Genomic DNA, 21,586 nt, shown 5'->3' with positions numbered 1-21,586 from the left:
CATTTGCATACGCACGTCCGCGCTCTGTTATAACAAGTTCAAGAATTTAATATACATTTTGCACTTCGGACCTTTTTAAAAGCTTAAAGCTATTTTGCGAAAAAAAAATGTTGTAATTGTTAAATAATTGCATATGAAGCTGTATAAATAATGGGAGAATTTTAAAGGTTAAAATCCGGAACATGACATCGCATTTGTACGTAGGACTATAAAGATTGATAACCTGTCTGCACCTTCTCAAGTTCTTTGTATATACAGTGACTTTAAGAAATGCTTGGAACTGCCCTGTGATCTTCAGATCTTTAAACGCAAAACGGTACCTTAACTGTTCCCAATTCTCTAAATGTTTTCCTTCAACATAATACTTTGATAATGTGTAATTCTTGTGAAACCAACCAACCTTTCCACTCACATGGTTAGCACTAGAAACTCGCAGAGAATCTAACACTTAAATAATTGTACCATCAGAGAGTACATTCCAGTTTTGGTAAACGATAGGCATTCCCACAGACTTCCAGCCTGGCTTTTTCCTTTCAGACCTGATAGAATTTCCTCCATCCGTTTTTGATTAACTCATAATCAGTGACCTAGATAAAAATGGGCTGGATATATATATATATAATATTCATTTTTTCTTGTTTTTATTTTAAACAAAGACACTTTTTAGTGTTTCTTTTTAATTTTTATCATATTTTTGTTTATAATTTTATTTATTAAAAAATAATGCCTAATTTTTATTTATTTTAAATTTTTACTGATAGATTTTCTGTTTTTCTATTTTGGTATCCTTAAAATGTATTAAAATATAGAAATAAAATAAATAAGATATAGAACATTTAGACTGCTTAAACAAACTAATTTAATCAAAACGCATCGATAAATATAATTAAATTATAAATAAAATAAATTATAAATACACGTAATATAAAATTAAAAAATTAAAATTCAAACTCTTTAAACTTAGAACGAAAATGCCAACCCTTTATCAAAATAATGAAAGTAAACGACAAAAAATAAATACATATGTGTGGGTGTGTGTATTGAATACGGCATAATCACGTTGACACACCGGTTCCCGTCAGATCACTGAAGTTAAACAACGTTGAGCCTGGCCATTACTAAAATGGGTGACCAATTTGGGAAGTCCAGGTGCTGTATGTAGGAGGACGTCGAGACCTCCTTGCAAAAAGTTGCAAAAACCTAACGACGTCATCTCCCTTAACGGGGATATATAGGCGACTGGGGACCGCTTGTGAATGTGATACTCCTATGAAACTTCCTTCTTCGGAGGAATCCAGTTAAACCCTGAATAGGGTTGGTGCTGACTGCACACACACACACACACACACAGGTGTGTGTATTTATATGCACATGTATATATGTATGTATGTAATAATCAATCATTACAACAAAGTTGTCTCCCTTTAGTTAAACCAACTGTTGTAGCAATAATGCAGTGAATAAGTAAAAATAAAATTAAATCTTGAATAAAATGCAAATAAATGCATGAAAAAATAAATAATAATAAAATAAATAATATAGATTATTAACAATAATCTTACATTATTAGGTTTAAAAAATAAGAATAGAATTAAAAAAAAAAAACGAAAAATTGATTCCAGGTCCATTTCTATTACTATGAAACTACTCAGTTTTAAGAGTCCTTCCTATACATGTTTAAACAAAATTTGAGCACATATCTGAAGAAGAATTTTCTCGAAATATCACATATATGGGACTTCCTTTAGATTACACTGGCGCAAGTAAGAATACAATGCCAGGTTGAAAGTATATTAAAAAGACTTCATATGCATATTGTATAAATAAAAGGTAAATCTTAGCTTGTTTCACTGTCATGTATCTTAATTTGCTTCAGTTTGTGTTTATCCGTTATACCTCTGCATTGTATTGCCTTTATAAATTACCTTATTTACACACTATATAATACTTCAAGCAAAGTACATTAAATTCTTCTGTATTAAAATAATTTGTTTGATTAAATTTTTTTTTAGCATCTACGAAATTCATTTTTGTAAAGTTTAATTCACTTATATTCTTGTATTAAACAGCCTTTGGATTCATCTAATCAATGCAAAAACCAAATCTACTCACTATGTCTGTCTGTATATTTTCAAATTCTATCCCTACCAAAACTAAAATTTGCAGAGTGGTGCTAGTCGTCTCAAATGATTAGATTTTTTTATAGACCGTTCTTTTCTTTAGCCAAATTAGTTTTTAAAGGGTCAAAAAGGGGTCAACATTGAAAAATTACTCATACATTTTGTACATTCATCTTAGTTTTTTTTCTTTTTAATCATTTCATATGCGTATCACGTTGGTACAGTGGTAACGTCTCCAGCTTTTAATGCTACAGTTTAGCTTTCGGTTTCAATTCTAGCTGGTGGCATCCAAGTACTTTTTTTCTTCTTTTGAAATAACAACTCTGTAATATATACGAAATCTAGACAAATTAAAATATCATATTTAAGCGTATTTTACGCTCGATCAAAGCCCCCCCCCCACAACACACACACTAGTATTTTATTTACAATTTCTAAGTAGCCAAACTGAGACTATGTTTACCAACATAAGTATCGACACGTACATTCTTGTCCTTGTTAAGTTGTTTACCGAACTGAATCTATTTATTTTCCTTTGGAGTCTTTCGGACAAAATTAACTAAAACACTTTCTCAATTTGATTTTGTGTCTTTTTCTATATATATATATATTTTTTTTTTTTTTATAATTTTTATTATTTAAATGGATTGTTTAATTAACTAAACAGGAAAAGCTTTGCCTTGGTAAATGTTTGCTTTAACTAATTAAGTGCTGGACATTTTGTATGAACAATGGATAACATGTGTGATTGGTCGGGAGAATAGGGGAGGGGGAGAAATGGGAGAATAGTGGAGGGTGATGGTGAGAAATATTGTTTGGACAAATGTTTGGAGTTGAGGCCTTGGAAATCCCCTGCAAAGTAAGGAGTGGGGGTGTAGCTCGGTTTGTTTTGATTGTTTCCACAGCACTTTGGCTATACCTTCTATCAACAAGTGGGCATATCAATTCCGAGGTCAGTATTTCCCTGGGGTTGGCTGAGTTCGTTGGTTATTATTTGATTGGGTTTTATTTATTTAAAAAAAGGCAAAACCAGAGCAACTATTTTTGAATACTTCCATTAAATTTAGCAACGAAATTATTTTCAACGTAAGTAACTTATATGAATTTATAGTCAATTTTTTTTTTATCATTTAAGAATTTTGATTTAGACTGGCAAGTAGTAATGGAATAAATTCTATGTTTTGCGATTGGTCATAGTCATTAGTTTCACACTGTTAGGCGACCTAAAATCACGATCCTGTAGTTGCTTTGTGTTTTTCCAGTTTTACGTAACTGTAATTTATTACTGCATATTGAAGATATCCCATTCAATAGTTAGGAGCTTCAGTTATTTATTTTAAAAGATGTTTAATAAATCCAAGTATTCTGTTATTGTATTTAGCTGTTGGGTTACTTCCCTTGGATTATCTAGTGTTTATGTTTACTGGATAAGGAAAATAACTTATTTTATAAATCTTTTTTTTATTATGTTAATTACTAAATGTTCATTTGTGTATTTTTTCTGTTTATATAAAACATTGATTATTTATACATTGGGCAATTTTTTCTTCAACAATTATTTATCTTATTTTTTCTTTTAATTTCTCTATTTTCTTAATATGGGTTTAGCTAGAAAAGCAATTTTTAAGTTAGTCATGTCAATTTCAAAAGGACATAGTTTTTTTTTTTTGGGGGGGGGGGGTTATAAGCTTAGTTCAAATTTCTCATGATGAAATAAATTGAATGATGGACAGTTTTGTGTTTGGTATCTGGTTATTTGGAGCTGAAAACTCAAATCTGGCACATAATTATATAGAGTCAGTAAGTGAAAGGTCATGTGACCATGACCTTTTGAGTATAGTCGCCCCCTTCCCGGGAAGATTTGGTTTCAACTTTTAATGTCAGCTTATAGGATCAGTGGATTTTGTCTGGATTCTTGATTCCACGATGCCTTTCAAGTGAAATGAGCACAGGTTTTGGCCATTGTTCAAATATATTCACATCAAGAGATGAACCGATACTATTCTGGAAAAATTAATTTACAAAGATTTTAAATATTTTCCACATCAAAATGACTTGATTAAGTCATGGTTGAACGTATGAAACCAATTTTGGGTTAATTGATGCAAGGTTTGCTATTGTTTATTATTTACTTGAATCTATTCAACATACATCTTATATACATAGTGATTTAGTCTATTCGTCAGTCACAAATTTTTTTAAGGTAATAAATACATTAGGGTAACTTGTTTGATTTCAATATTTCAAACGTCTTAACTACTTTGAGAACTTGAAAATATTGCATTAATAGTAAGTGATAAATTCCCAAACAAAACAGATGTCATGACCAGAAATCAAAGCCAAGAGATTCTACCAACTGAGCTATCAGAACTTATGAATAGAACTTAAAACATCACCTTAACAAAATAATTATAGCTTTGACGTGACGTCATAGATTTACGTCCTGTTTCAAATCATGAATTCAAGCATCATCGATCACAAAATGTTAGAAATTATTTTAATAGTTCAAAACAATTCAGTTTGTTGTAATTACGTTTTCTAGCAAAACTAAGTAAATATTCGCTAGTATTTGATAAAAGTTAATAGCCATTTATACATGAAAAGAAAGACAATATATATGCAGTCAATATTTATAATAATGCAAGCCTCCTCTCTTAAATTAATTTATATAGGTTATCTAAAATAACAGCCCTACCTACTAACAATACATAAACATTCCATTCTCCTATATTCTTTGGGACAGCGGTATTCTTACAAACACACACACACATCTCAATAGTTTTATTAGTTTATACATTTATATACGTATATATAGTTGCATTAGTTGCGATAGTTATGAGATAGCACTGCTAAATATGATATAGATAATAAAACGTATATCTAAGCTTGCAAACTGTAGATATAGTCAGCAGTGTACAGTTTAGCAGTTTCTCATGTGTTTTCAGACCGGAAATGTGTGTGCACATGTACTTATACGTATATAAATATAAAACATATATATTGTTGACATACAAAATTTACGCAGTTCTGAAATGAACATATTTTGAAAAGGTGGTTATACCCTTAAAATATCAATTAAACATTAACACTGTAACAAATACAGATCTAATATTCATATTGCTCACAAATTTATCAGATTGCCACTGTCATTCGTGGCTGTTCTCCAAAACAAATTTCTTACGGTATATGAATAATCGTGATATATTTTTACTGATAATGTTTTATATATATATATATATATATATATATATATATATATATATATATATATATATATAACCCACATTTTAAGTCAACTAGTTCAATATTTTCACTTTAAATTGTACGCCTGCCTGGTGTTTAAAGATGGCTGTTTCTTTGACTAATGGACTATTTTGTTTGCTGAAAGTAGGTCATGTAGTTGGTAATTTCCTCCAATATTTACTGCAAAGGAAAAGAAAATACATTACAACTTACAACTTCTCAATTACCTTGGCACTGAAAATATTGCCTATTGTTGAGGAAAAAAATGGTTTTTGTCCTAAAAAAAGAAGGATGAAAAGAGTGCTTAATTTCGACCATTCTTTTTTCATGAAAAACAAAATCGAACCAATGTATAGTTAGACTAAAATCCGTTTCATTATTATATTCGTATTTTTAAATAACTGATACTATTTGTGCTTCTGTTTTTTTGAAACTTTTCTTCCATCTTTTTTGTTGTTCATTATGATCAAAGGAACGATTTTGGCACAGAATTTGACTTTATATTCATTTCTTTGCTTAAAATAAATAAAAGAAACGAAAAATATTTTATGTATATAATGTATGTAGATTTTTTTTTATAATTTCTTGATGTAAAGAAAATTTTTTAGTATGCCTTAATTTTATGTAGATAAATTTTAAAATTATATTCTACTTCAGCACAATTTTTTTTTTTTAAATCTTATTACTTTTATGCTAGTTGAACAAATCCATTTCGTGATTTCCATTAAAAACATAAGTAAAAATGACATTTAAAAATATATTGTATTCATCCTTTTTGTGACTTCAATATTTTGAATTTAGTTTGTCTGGGAAGTTTTATGTCTGCAAGAATTCATAGCATAGTTACTGTTCTGGAGATTGAATGTTCAATTCTCATTGCGAGCGACATTCAAAACTGCAATTGCAAATTACTTCGTACTTTTACTCGGTCGTGGCTGATGAAATGAAGGCATTCTACCCTTGTGAATTAAATGAAGGGTTCTGTTAGAAATTCTGTGCATATTCTAGAGTTCAACAGAAAGATTTCCAAGTTCAACAAGATAGACCTGAAGAAGGTAGGAGGTTACATCGATCAGAATGTTGTGAAAATAACACTAAAGAACAGTAGTTTGGAGAATTTAAATAATACAAATGGAAATTTTATTGTTAAAAACCGCATTTACGTTTTTATTATATTATTATTTACATGTATTTTAGCCGGTATATCAATCCATTTAGTTGCTAATAGATATTTTTAGTTATGCACGTGAATTTTATAATAGATATGTCACAGTTGATGAAATTGAAGCTGAATAAAATGATGATAAAAACTAATGGTTGTGACTCAACGGGTCACTGCTACGTCGAATTATACATTAAAATCATGAACAGTTGTTGGTTTCAGCACAAACTGTGTTTTGAAGGCAGGCACATTTCCGGACAATATTAATTTCAATCAAAATTCTATTAAAAACGTGCATTAAAACTTGTCTAGATTTATTGATAAAAACTTGCAGCAGAGACCAACCAGCCAACCAATCTAGCATCAACTGTCAAGCTTTTTTGACAAAGTAGACATTGCTAATCTCACCTCTACTGACAAATGCATTAAGCCACATTATCTGGTTACTTGAGTGTGTCTGGCCTCACTAGAGTGTGACTTGAATCTTTCTGGTAAAATCCATATCGCCACCACCATTACCCTCACCAAAAATTCATTAATCGTACATATGTTTCTCACGTTTCAAAAAAATTCTTCATAATTAAATTTTTATGACATGCCTACAATTAAACTTTGTTACTAGACTGACAAATGAATGTAAATTAAGTTTAACTCAAAGAAGTAAATGCAATTTGGTTAGGATTAAACTAGAGAAATAAATGCCATTTTTTAGGGTTAATCTTGAGAAATAAATGCAATTAGTTAGGGTTAACCAGGAGAACAATTTTTTAAAGAACATAAACTATATATTATTCCCACTCAAAACCGATACTATTTTTTGGCAATGCTTCAGATAAACAAATATATTCGTTTTACGTTTCCCAAATGCATTGTCTGCTTTCTGAGCCGAATGCCCAAAATGTTTACTGAACAGATTATACCGAAACCTCACTTTATCAATTTGAGAATCAAATTTTATGTAAAACTGAATCACAATCAGTTCAGTAATGACCTCTATTTATCTCAAATCTTTCACCCTAAATTCTAAAAGTATCATAATTTCAAGTGTTAGAATGGAAAGTTGGGGAATATGTTTCAGTTGAAAACCGGATTAGTTATTTTCATGCTGTGAATTTTTCTGCCCTTGTGGATGGAATTTATTAAAGTACTTCATTGAGTGATAATTTGCTCTTATTGTAAAGATGACCAATACATGAGTATTAAGGTAGTGAGTTATAAAAATATATGCCAATTAAGCAACACAGAATCATCCGTGTTTCATCCCTATTAGCATTCGTCAACCTAAAATGCCTTCTAGCCTTCTGATGTTTCTATCATTTTTCAAGTTTAGCATATGTTTGGCAGAGTTAGTGCCTGAGTTCTCTTAGCAAAATACTAGTGACTGCACTAACTTGTTCACCACGAGCTTTGAACCAAACCTTCTATTTCTTTAGTGTAAAGTTTTAAAATAGTTTTAACAAAAACGAATAAAATGCCTAATATGGAAAACTTCAACTTTTTTTTTTACATGGGGGTCACCACTTATCAAGGCCCGAAGGCCACTCAGGGATAAGGGTTATTGCGTGTACAGTAATCAATGAGATAGTATTGTAGTAATCATTAGTATTGGGGGTTTTGATAGTGTCTTACTTAAGGGGGTGGTTTGTCAGGAGTTTGTTTATGTTGGACTTGAAGACGTCCAAGTTGTAGTCAGGTGGGAAACAGGCAAGCGGCAGAGAGTTCCACTGGCGTGCAGTTCTAAGAAAGAAGCTTTGCTCATGGAATCTACGTTTGGATTTAGGCACAGATAGAAAGTGGGGAAAATTATTGACAGTAGTTTCAGCCAGATGGGTGTTTTTCAGTGAACATGAACATGTCACACTTCATATCACTTCAACAATACTTCTATATATATTCACATATTTTAGAACGCTTTTTTAAGTAAATCAATGTAGTAGTGTTTTTATTATTTTCTTTCCAATAACTGGATAAAAATAAATTTACTTATATCACACCTACAAACACAAACATATATCTGTGTATGTGTGAATTGTTCCAGGTTAATATTTTCCAGAGGTGGAGCGACCAATGAATTTTAGCAAGATTTATACAAGAATGCTCAATACCGAAGTATTTGTTTTTCATAAACATTAATATGTCGCTACACATTCATGAGTATGTTTCGGTCAGTCACTTACAAGTAACTAGAGATCTCTTCAGGCGATGCTGCTTATATAAAAGTAGCGTCTGCAACTTATAACTGGCTGACCGAAACATGTGTATAAATGTGTAGCAACATATAAATGTTGTGTAACCAAATAGTCATATATATATATATATATATATATATATATATATATATATATATTACTTCATCTAATCACATAAATTAATATACAAAAGTATTATTTTATGCGTAAACTTTAAGTATTTACTTCAACAGTGCTTAATACATAGGAAGAGCTAGGTATGGGAATTAAGCTACACAGAATATTCCGCGTTTCATCTACATTCATTCGTCAGACTTGTGTATAATCCTGACAATCCTAGTATGGATGAAACGTGGAATATTCTGTGTAGCTTAATTGCTATATATATTTTTATAACTAACTAATTATATATGAAAGTTTGAATTATCAACTAGATTGGATATATAAATGTATATCTTAAATTTATTTATATACACAGTTTGAGTGGCCTACTAGACAGCATCTTCAAGTGGTTCAATGTCTCTGTACAAGAGTTTGTCAGGACAATCTGGCATTAGAATACTTTCATCTAAAAGTAAACCCTTGCCTAATATTCAAACTATCATAATATTCATAGCTCCAAAAAGTTTCCTTCAACACTAGCTCATACATTGAATGGTATACCTTCTACTAGTAACTTAACTGAATAGTTGAATTCTCGTCAACAGACCAAAATAAATCTATATACTATAACATCGTAACCTTGTCAATTGGGAAAGATTAATGTTATTCATACCGTTACTGACTCAACCTTTGAAAGATAAAGAATTTGAGTTGAATGTCTATTTATCTCCTAAAGAGACAACGTTAGCCCCACGAAAGAGGTTCCTTGATTTCTGAAGAGTTACTGAAGTAAAATGAAAAGAATGTTGAAAAGAAATACCATCTGGGTATGTTTGATTAAGATATCCATGTTTCTTGTACAATTTTATTAGTTCATATTAAAGATGATACCGTTTTTAAGAAGTAGGTTAGTGTGTATGCACGTCCGTTGTAGATTTTGGAACATTGCCAGAGTTGCTTAAAAACGATATAAAATTATTTTTGTAAGTTCTGTTTAAAATTTCTTTTCATTTTTAAGTTGTGTTTGTAGAATGTTCAACTGATTGATTCGAAGATCAATGTTCTGCTGATGGAGAAACAAGTATCGGATGCTGAAACTTATTACATCTTAAGCAGCTGAAAGCCTACTCAAAGATCAGATTACAAAGAGGAAAAACAAAACTAAACATACTGTGAGATATTCCATTTCCTTCGGATTAAAATAATTTTAACTTGAAAACAATAGCAAGAAAATGTGAATGAGGATAATATTTCGTATTTGAATCTGTGCTTAGACTGATTAAATACTTATAAAACTGTGTTTTGTTTTTATTATTTGCAAAGAATAAAGCATTTAACATTGCATTTTGTGGCAATTAGTATAGAAGGATAATCTTTTAAAGCATTAAAATAGATTTCTAATAAATTGTAAAAGATAATAATGAAGATGCCACCAACAAGTACTCTAGTACAGCATTCGTTATCTTCCCCCCTCTCTCTCTTTTTTGCTCTCTTTTCTCTCCCCCTCTCCTTCCGTCTTTCTCTCCTTTTTTCTCAGTTCTCACTTTTCTTTCTCTTTTCTCACTCTTTTCTTTTCCTCGCCCCTTTTCTTTTTCCTCACCCTTTTCTTTTTCCTCACCTTTTTCTTTTTCCTCACTTTTTACCATTGCTCTTTTTTTTTCATTGCTCTTTTCTTTTGTTGCTTTTTTTTTCGTTGCTTTTTTTTCGTTGCTTTTTTTTCGTTGCTTTTTTTTCGTTGCTTTTTTTTTGTTGCTTTTTTTTTCGTTGCTTTTTTTTTGTTGCTTTTTTTTTCGTTGCTCTTTTTTTCGTTCTTTTTTTTCGTTGCCCTTTTTTTTTTTCGTTCTTTTTTTTTCGTTCTTTGTTTTTCGTTGTCCTTTTTTTTTTCGTTGCTCTTTTTTTTTCGTTATTTTTTTTTCGTTGTCCTTTTTTTTTTTCGTTGCCCTTTTTTTTCGTTGCTCTTTTTTTTTTTTTTGTCCTTTTTTTTTCGTTGCTCTTTATTTTGTCGTTGCGCTTTTTATTGTTCGTTGCTGTTTTCTCTTTTCGTTCCTGCAACTTATATCCCTTATAGCAGCCCCTTACATCAAACTGGCAACTGTGCGTTGTTTGGGATGAAAATTGAATATATATATATATATATATATATATATATATATATATATATATATATAGAGTCTATGCACAAAATACATTCCTATACATATTTGTCTCTTTTCAATCAACTTAACTGCACCCTCTTTTATTCCAGATGACAGTTCAGGATTAGAACAGTTATGGTCATTACAATGCACCCATTGCCACCACATTCATATCTTTGTCTGTGTGGCTGTGGGATTCCCACACTTCCAATAGGCACATACAAAAGCAGGAGAAATACCTCAATTACATAGCATTTTCAAAGAAGACAGGTGATTCTTCTGGATGGTCAAATACAAAGAACGTTCATGCTATTGAACTCTTCCCAATATCTCAACAGATCAACAGTAAGATAACCTTAACCCGGTATGAAACGTTCTATTCAATAGTGTTTAGAGAATTTCTGCCATTACTAACCAACAGAGCGTTAATATTGTTACCCAAGAGAAACGTTTAACAGGCGGGTGTATGCAGTGTTATGCTAGATGAAAGAGAAAATTGACCAGTGAAGATTGCAGGAGGGAAATGCTATAAGGACGATATGATGGATGTGCAATACAAGTCTTAAAGACAGGCTCAGATCGTAACCAGCAAAGCGTTACGGCTATTGACTAAAGGAAGAGTTTATGATGTATGGAAATGAAACGTGGCCAGTGAGGGTTGAGGATATGTGTTGCATGAAGGGAAATGATATGATGGATGCGTAATCAGATTCTTCAGAAAAGATTTAGTTCTGATGACATCAGAAGAACACAAATCTGGACAGTATAAGGAAACATATGTAGACGAGTAAACTTAAAAGATACAGCCACATAGAAAAAACGTAAGAGATCTTATGTTGGTAGATATAGAACAGTTGAGGTAACAGGTTTAATTCGCAGTGAAATGAGAAGTTATAAGAATGGACTTAAGAGAAAGATGGAGAAATAAAAACCTGGTCAGAGATAGATTAGTTTAAAAGTCAATTTCAAAAAGCTGCCCAACAAACGCTAACATATAAAACAGATGTTAAAGCGAATACTATGATAACGGTTTTGCATGAGTTATAATATATTTCAATATTCCTGATTCGTCATTTAAGGAATAATTCAGAGACAAGGGAAGTAACTCTTGCATTACCAAACCAGAAAGTAACAAGGATTTTGTGCATTATTTAAAAAGAAAAAAATATATATTTCTCGAACAAGAATCTTTTAGTGTTTCTGAGTCGTCATCTAAGAAAATATCAAGAATTTTAACATTCCTGTTGAATTTTATTTGTAAAAAACAAAGACGCTCTGTCAAAAGGAATTAATAATCTATGAAAAATGATAAATGAGAAAAGTCTTGTTTGTTTAGAATTAGTGCAAATACTAATTAGATTATTTGTTTTTGGGAAAATATGAAAATCAAGCAAACATTAACGAAATGTAAATTAAACGAAGGAGAAAAAAAAACTATAAAACAAAGAAGGAGGGATTATTCACAAAGGTCAATAAGACCTGTGCTTTGAAAGGAAGAAAAAGACAAGACGACAATTTGATTTGGTAGAAATGCTAAATTTAGAATTTCTATAAAAATGTAATCCACTTCAAATACAGTGTTCAAAATAAAGAATGAAAACAGAAATATGGTTATTAAATCATCCAACGTTCAGAAAATGTCATTTTCAACAGAATAGCAGAAAAGATCTTGGAAAATGGATTCATGGATATTTTAGTGTGTGTGTGTGTGTGTGTGTGTGTGTGTGTGTGTGTGTGTGTGTGTGTGTGTGTGCGCGTGCGCGCGCAAACACACACACACACACACATATATATATATATATAAGTTATCTGGTTAGATTTTCAAAGTTGGACATAAATAGCATTTAAGCTGACAAACCCAACTTTGCTTCTAACTAGCTTATTTTCTTTATTACTCTTGTACCATCATATTGATGTGTTTGGCTATAATTTATTTTTTAAATTACTTAATCCGCCAAGACAACTGGCATGAAATATTTTTTTATAATCACCTAAAAAGAACAATCATCAAGAATGATGACTCATATTTTTAATTAAAGAATACAGTAATGATTATACATCTTACAACTGAAATGTAATCTCCTTTTCTGCTTAATATGTGCAAAGAAATAAATGTTAAAAACTAAAATAAGTTTATTCCATCCTGAGCAACGCCGGGTAGGTACAGAAAAGGTATACTTTCATTATTTTGTTGGTTTTGTGAATGGTGAAGAGATATCAAGAAAATATGTGTTAAAAAAATGTGCTGTTAACGTGATATCTTATCGTTTTCTTACAACATCATTCTCGGACGCTAGAAAACTGTGACGAGAATTTTATAGTTCTGGCAGTGAAGGGTGATTTTTTTTTCTTTGGTCAGTTTCCACTTGAATCTTTAGTTTATGAATGATAGCTGATTAAAGATAAAACATTTTTTAATGAAATTTGCTCCAGAGAAGGCATGAAGTCACTTAATGTAAGGAGTTAAAAACACTACTTTAAGGTAAAAAAAAGAAATTGCTAACGATAAGATTACGATCTAGAAAACAACAATTCTCTCCCCTTTGTCAGAAACATTGCTCAGGTCTACTTTCTGCTCTAGTCAATGAAATAATTCACTCAGGGCGAAAAGGTTAAAGAAGGATAAATTTATAAATATTTCTTGTCCTGTCAGACATTTTTTCTCATATAATGTAGACTAAAAACTGGTGAACTGTATTCACTAGTATTTGACCCCTAAAATCTGAATTCCTATTTAAAAATCAGGCATGTTTGTTCTGGCCATTTAAATCCATTAGGCCAGTGTCCTGTCCATTGTGAATGTGCAGGTAATAGTGATGGTGGTTTAGAGTGGGTGGGTGCAAATCCAATTCGATGTGGGTGGGTCAGGCCATTACATTCTGGGCTCAACAGGAAGTTCAAGCCATCAATGACCTCCATTGAATTGACATTCAAGTAAACAGGTATCCCCATTCCCCTTTCCACCCGTCAGCATAGAAAGTGATTTGTACAAAGCCTTCTCCCCTGTATCAAAATAATCACCTCTCTTTGCTAGGAAGAAGCTTTGTGCCATCTGCTTCTATTAAAAAGATCCTTGGTCTGAAGGTCAACTCTCAAGCCATGGACATCCATGTCCTGATCCACACCTTCACCACTTTCACAATAGATTTTGTTTTTAGAATTTGTTTAGACAAAAGTAAGCAAGTATAGATGTTTTTAAGATGCAGCAGTTCGAGCTGTATATTTAGCAATGAAAATATTTCAAACATGACAATGAAAATTTTTTTTAGAGATAAGCGTGACAGATCAAGGAAAATGCTGTGACAGACTGACGAAGATATGGTGAAGGAATTTGAGAGACGGTAAAATGTAAGTTACCTTTCTCCAATGATCATCCCATGAGGATATGGAAACAATGACACAATTCTTAGAAACGAATCAACAAATCCCCTTGCCTGAAAACTTGCAGACGGTGTCCCTATTTACTTGTCTTTGTGTAAATAAACAATCCTGCAAGATTATTGTACTTTTTGTATTAGATAAAGCAGGATTATTGTAGTTTTAGTATTACAGCAAGATGATTGTAGTCTTAGTATTAAATAGAGCTAGATGATTGTAGTCTTAGTATTAAATAGAAACTAGATTATTGTAGTCTTAGTATTAAATAGAGCTAGATTATTGTAGTCTTAGTATTAAATAGAGCTAGATGATTGTAGTCTTAGTATTAAATAGAGCTAGATGATTGTAGTCTTAGTATTAAATAGAGCTAGATGATTGCAGTCTTAGTATTAAATAGAGCTAGATGATTGCAGTCTTAGTATTAAATAGAGCTAGATGATTGTAGTCTTAGTATTAAATAGAGCTAGATGATTGTAGTCTTAGTATTAAATAGAGCTAGATGATTGTAGTCTTAGTATTAAATAGAGCTAGATGATTGTAGTCTTAGTATTAAATAGAGCTAGATGATTGTAGTCTTAGTATTAAATAGAGCTAGATGATTGTAGTCTTAGTATTAAATAGAGCTAGATTATTGTAGTCTTAGTATTAAATAGAGCTAGATTATTGTAGTCTTAGTATTAAATATAAACTAGATTATTGTAGTCTTAGTATTAAATAGAAACTAGATTATTGTAGTTTTAGTATAAAATAGAGCTAGATTATTGTAGTCTTAGTATTAAATAGAGCTAGATTATTGTAGTCTTAGTATTAAATAGAGCTAGATTATTGTAGTCTTAGTATTAAATAGAGCTAGATTATTGTAGTCTTAGTATTAAATAGAGCTAGATGATTGTAGTCTTAGTATTAAATAGAGCTAGATTATTGTAGTCTTAGTATTAGATAGAGCTAGATTATTGTAGTCTTAGTATTAGATAGAGCTAGATTATTGTAGTCTTAGTATTAGAGCTAGATTATTGGTCTTAGTATTAAATAGAGCTAGATTATTGTAGTCTTAATATTAAATAGAGCTAGATTATTGTAGTCTTAATATTAAATAGAGCTAGATTATTCTAGTTTTAGTATTAGATATGAAAGAGAGTAGTGATTATGGAGGCTAAAGAAAGAAATTCTGTATTTGAAAGTTATTTTAATATTTTATAGAAATAACAATAAGAGAACGGGTTTGAAATGGAAATATTTAGCCTCAAGGTTTATCACAAGGAATTCCGCACGTAATGTATAAGTTTTAAAGAAATGGAACAAATCAAGAAATGTTAACTTTTCTTGGTTGAAAATCAAATATGTGTTTGTTCATGTATTCGCAAAACGCAGACTTTTAATTAAGTATAATTCCAGGCATAACTTAGAAATGTCGATTTCTTTGTTTTTGTTCTTTTGTTCCGTTTTTCTTTTTTAATTTTATTAGTTGTATTCTATGAATTCCTTCTATGTCCGTTATTTTGGACAGGTTCCATCGCCGATACAATGAAAAAAGCTAATGTGGGTGGAGAAACTCAAGTGCAAAATGGTTGATATTTGTCTTAAATTCCTGACTTTGTCTTTGACAATGATTTTTTTTTTCGTTTGATATTACATAGCTAGTTTCTGTCATTCAATAAAAGATTCCTTGTTTATGGAGATGTTTCTTTGTTTGATTTTAATTCTGGTTCAACTGCAATGTTGGCTTGATTCTTAAATAGCTACTCCAGACTCCTCCTTCCCCACTCCTCCTTCACCTAAGCTGTCATCAAGAATTTATTGAAGAAATGGTTTGCATTGAATTTGTTAGAGCTGTGCTTTATTTAAGGAATTTGAACAGCTTAGTACGAAAAAAAGAAACAACTAAGAATCAAAGTTGCCTTGTCATTGTCATATAATATAGATTTTGAGATGTCTTAGTTAAAGAAAATGGAAGAAAACTTGTGAATAAATGTCAATTGATTGTAATATTCAGTTGATTACAGTTAAGATATGTCCTATTGAGAAACAGAATTTACTTTTTTTGGTAACGAAACTGAATATTTAGAGAAAAATTTTGATGAAAGTAAAATAATATATCTGATAGTTTCAATATTAATGTTAAACACTATTCTATTCTGTAAACACAAAACAAGCCCACTGAATCCGCAAAATAAGTTGTACATATACAATACATAGATGTATAGAGGCAATAAAGAATAGCTCATTATATCCAATGAGAAACTAGGTCAATGACGCTATCCAATGTTACTAATGATAAGCACTAATGTGACTTTGTAAATAAATTCTTACACGATCTTTTTCAACACAATGCAAAATGCTGGTAATGTTTAACGTCAACAAAATGCTGTTTTGTTATGGAAATCTCTTTAAATAAAGCATAAAACCACCGTAAGAAGTAATATATATTTTAGTATTGGGACAATTAATCGGTAATTGGAAAAATCGGAACTTTTGCGAGTATTCGAATCAGAAAATTTTCTGCCTATTTCCGGCGCAAAAAAAAAAAGATTATTTTCATTGTCTTTTTTATTCGATTTTGTTTAAAGCAAAATTTTCCACTAGTAGTAGTAATGATAAAATCATAACTATTTATTGGTTTTAAATTAAGACTAAAACTAAAAACTATAGACCATCTCCTGTGTTGAAAGCATTTATGGTTGGATAGTTTTTATGCATGAGAAATTATCTGCACATTTAACATGTTTTGAATAGGGAATAAATAACACGTCTAATGTTAAATATTTCGAAATTTATAAAGAATCGGTTATTGTATCGGAATCTGGAATTTAGAACGGAATTAGTAATTGTATCGGAATCGGGGAAAATATTGCAATCTCTCACATCGCTAATATATATATATATATATATATATAGTAATTTATAAAATATATATGGCGATTAAGCTACACTGAATATTCGGCGTTTCATCCACTCTAGGATTCGTCAGGCATATGCGCATAAGCCTGACGAATCCTAGAGTGGAATATTCAGTGTAACTTAATCGCCATATATATTTTATAAATTACTAACTAGCTCTACCTACGTATTGAGAACTTTTGAAGTAAATACTTAAAGTTTACGCATAAATCTATACTTTCGCATATTAATTTTATGTGAGTAAATGAAGTAGTTATATATATATATATATATATATATATATATATATGAAGACGTATATATGGTAAAAATACAAAGGTAAAGATTACTCAATACGTTAGTAGAGCCAAATATGTTTTCATTACAACCCCAAGTGTTTAACCTGATTCATTAAAAGTTGTTTCAATAAACAGGATAAAATTATATACATAAAAATATATTCAAGATCATAAACTAGCTAAAAAGAAATGTTTAATAGATCTTCACACAGAAAACAGCAATTCTTCCTCTTTCTTAGAAACATTGCTTATCACTAAATGGCAAAATAAATGAAGTGAGAGTTACGAAGCTGCCAAACGTAAATCCAAGTCCGCTTTCTATTCTCTTCTGTTGATAAGGATAATACGATGCAGCACTGCCTTGTCCGGTTTTCCTGCTCAACTGGTGCAGCTTTAAAAATCATGCAACCTACAACAATAATGCAAAAAACTAACAAATTAGGAAACTGTTCAAATGCTTCAATGATATGCAAAGAAGATAATTTGAAATCTAATTAAAAACTGTGATATATATATATATATATATATATATATATATATATATATATATATATATATATATATATCTTTGATAGTTTCGCCAAGTTCTGTTTTTTTTTTAAAGAGAGTCACAATTTATCAAGACCCGAGGCCAATCTAGAATAAGAGTTAATGAGTCTATGGTGGTCACCGGGACAACAGCATAGTAACCTTTAATGGTGGAAATTGGGTATAATTTGATTATATAAGGAGACGGTTCAACAAGAACTTGTTTACATTGGACTTGAAGAATAAGGTATTTTAATGTAGTTATTCCTAGAATGTTCTTGTGTTGATTCATGCGTTTTTCTTTGGGTTGGAATTTTAATTATTGTCACCCGTTTATATTTATTTAAAAAATATATAAATATTTTCCTCTTTCTCTGGCGGTGACTGTGTTAGGGTTGTGGGTTACAGGATATTGATAAATCTATCTTAATTCTTTTTTCTTCTTTATTTGCATTGTGTGTGTGTGTGTGTGTGTGTGTGTGTGTGTGTGTGTGTGTGTGTGTGTGTGTGTGTGTGTGTGTGTAAAAGGGGTAGGTCGTGAATTGAAAAACTAAACAAGGAAATAAAATACAAAGACGTCTTTGCATAGTTCTTTACCAATCACGATGAAAGCTTTTTATTTCATTCAACCGTAGACCCCAATCCCCCGCTCCTATGAATTGTGTCTTTCTTGAAGTTTATTAGATTACTTATGATTAACCGGGCACTTTCCTAATTCAATTGCTAACTGCAGCAGCAGCAGCACCTGCCGTCTTCGTTTCAATCTGGACCTGTCTGCGCTACAAATTGATTTCATACTTTTGACAGCACTTTGCTTTTGTGAAAGTTTTTGAACCAGTGCTTTAAAAAAAATACGCCATGTGCATTCTGCTGTGTTTATCATTTGATTAGCCTGCTCCCATCAGCTACCCCCCCTTTTTACACCCACCTTCGTCGCATCCGTAACACCACCACCCCGTCCCTGACCGAAGAACAGTGTAGAAACCTTGATTAAAACAAGAATACATAAAAGCGTAAGGGGGGGAACAAAAACACGTGCATTCATAGAATAAAGCTGGTTGCAATATGTTGGGCGATGCAGTACTGGGGAGAGGGGGCTTCTTCTTCGTTCTAAAACAGAACGAATTGGGTTTAATAAGAATCGGAGTGGAAAATAAGAATGCTTGGTGAGAATCGTGTATTTTTGTGTGTTTCGTTTCTTGCCTGATTTTGCTGTCTTTCATATCCGCAGGGACGTGTGGCGTTACTGTATTAAGACGTAAACTAAGAAAAATCAACAAAGAAAAAAAAAGTATATATAAAATGTGTTGAAAATCTTATCTGCCCAAAATCTTCAAACTGTTTCTCTTTCTGATGCTTTGTTTTTGGTCAGGCAAAAATGCAATTCCTCGCTGACATTATTCTACCTCCAATCCCTAACTCTAACCCTAACCCTAATCACCCAACTCGAAACTTTTGCTATTATTAGTTAAATTCTGTTAGAATTTTCATTGCTTGGTGTTTTGTTTTTCTCTCTCTGCACTATCTTCCATTCTTCAAAGACTTTTACTTTTGTTTTTGGACCAACCTTTTATGTTGGAATCCTATAAAGCGATTATATCATGCGTTGTGGTAATTGAATTTTCCTCCATCCTTCAACTTGAGTGACTTCCACTCAATAGATCTCGTTTCACGATTAGTAGATGTAGCCGGGGTTTTGTCCAGATTCAATTGGTTACTAACACTTTTAGTTTTGTTTCTCTGAACTTATCACTTCGTTTCACCCCCCCCCTTATTTATTTTCAATTTTTATCTTTGTTGTCTTCTTCAAACCGCCATTACTTTTCAAAGAATGGTTAAGTTGATAAGGAATCAACTTCGTTACTTTCAGATTCACACAATTATGTGGGAATTTAGATATATTTTTACATCCAAAAATCTATAATCTATGAATCTGTAATTAACCTTGTCATCAGACTTGGTATCCAATTCCAACTACTTATATATAAAAGGCACTTTGTCTGTGAGTTAGAGTTCGTTTCCTATGAACTCCAAAATGCCTGAGTCCGTTTTCTTGAAATTTAACACAAATGTACTATGTTTGAGAATATTGTTACATAGGTATATTATTGAAATAACTCCGATAAGTATTGAAAATCAATAATCCTATTGAAGGAACAGTTCGATTTTGACAAAAGTTAATACTTTTATACAGCCAAATATCACAAGTGTATTTGAGAAGCTTTATCACCGCACGAACAGAAGTGCATGGCGTTTAAAATCAACACTAGGTTCTTTGATAATACAGGGGCGCGACCGAAATGAATGTTTCTGTTTAGAGCACAATACTATGATACTTGACTTTTGCATTGTAAAATTTAATTCAAGTTACTCGAAAGTAATTTCGTAAAATCAACAGTAGGTTCTCTACAGTGCAATGTATTGTGGATTAAGTCACTGTGTGGGGGCATGTGAGGTTCTTCCGTGTGCATTGCAGCAGGTTCCCAACTACTTTGATTGACAAATGAGCGATGACAACAATTTCGATGACAATAAAAGTATTGAAATTGTGAAATCCTCATTCAATCCCGGGCAACGTCTAGTCTCTCTGCTAGTATTAATATGTTAAGTTCATGCATAGTAAATATATACGTACTTACATATCTCATGTCCTGTTGTCAGTAATCTAGATATGGGTACAGTTACACTCAGTGAGATGTAAAGAAAAAAAGAAATTACATAAACACAAACAAGAAAGATTGTTGTAACTGGCATTTTCATGCCATTGTGCTCATCAGACCTGTGGTCCTGGATATGACCTTAAACTATATCCGATGGTGAGGCCCCACCTTGCGGGCCTTGGGGAGTGTGGAGCCACCCTTTAATTGCCATTGCCCCCAGGTCCACTCTGACCCGGAGTGGTAGTACCTGTTAGGGTCCCAACTATGGGTTAAATAGAATCTGGCTTTTAAAAAAAAATATACTCCATTAAAAATCGTTCCTCAAAATAACTAGATTCGGCATTGAATAATCTGAAAAAGGTTGATATGCCGTAAAACAAAAACGACCAACATCATCAGATCTGTGCGAAAGTAATGTTTTGATTTTCTTACATAGGGTGGCCAAGAACTCACTATCGGAGGATAATTTGAATAAATGGTTTAATTTTATATGGTACCATAATATAATTTTAACATGATATGCTGAAGACAATGGAGATTTGTTGGCAAAAAAGAATTTACTCATGAAAATTATCACATCTTTTAAATGTCTTCAATTTTCAGTCTGTTAGCACCATTTTCTTATAGGGTGTGGGGTTATCGCAAAGATAAACGTTTGCATTAACCAACCTCAAATTCTACAGCAAAATGTCAGGAATGAAGTCCGGGAATTAAATCGTAACTTCCTTTTTGTTTTTCTTTTTCTTTCTTTTTTATGACACTCACTCCAGACAATGCATGAAGCCGCTTGACGTAAGAAGCTAAAATAAAACCACTTAAAGGTGACAAAAAAAAACTAACCAACGGTAAAGGTTAGAGGGATAGATTTTGATCCCAAAATAGTAGTTCTTCCT

The 21,586-nt window shown here is 31.6% G+C and overlaps 1 protein-coding gene and 1 pseudogene across 1 annotated transcript in view; both read left to right on the top strand.

Annotated features, from left to right (window-relative positions):
- The window catches only part of LOC145260310 (ephrin-B2-like), a 366,406-nt gene that overhangs the window by 213,282 nt on the left and 131,538 nt on the right, over nt 1-21,586 (top strand). The gene's annotated exons all lie outside the window — the stretch shown is intronic.
- On the top strand, nt 1,043-1,161 carry LOC145265639 (5S ribosomal RNA; annotated as a pseudogene).

This window comes from Euprymna scolopes, chromosome 3, assembly GCF_053919585.1.
Source record: "Euprymna scolopes isolate OS-2025 chromosome 3, ASM5391958v1, whole genome shotgun sequence".
NCBI lineage: Eukaryota > Metazoa > Mollusca > Cephalopoda > Sepiida > Sepiolidae > Euprymna > Euprymna scolopes.
This window is presented reverse-complemented; position numbering and strand designations above follow the sequence as displayed.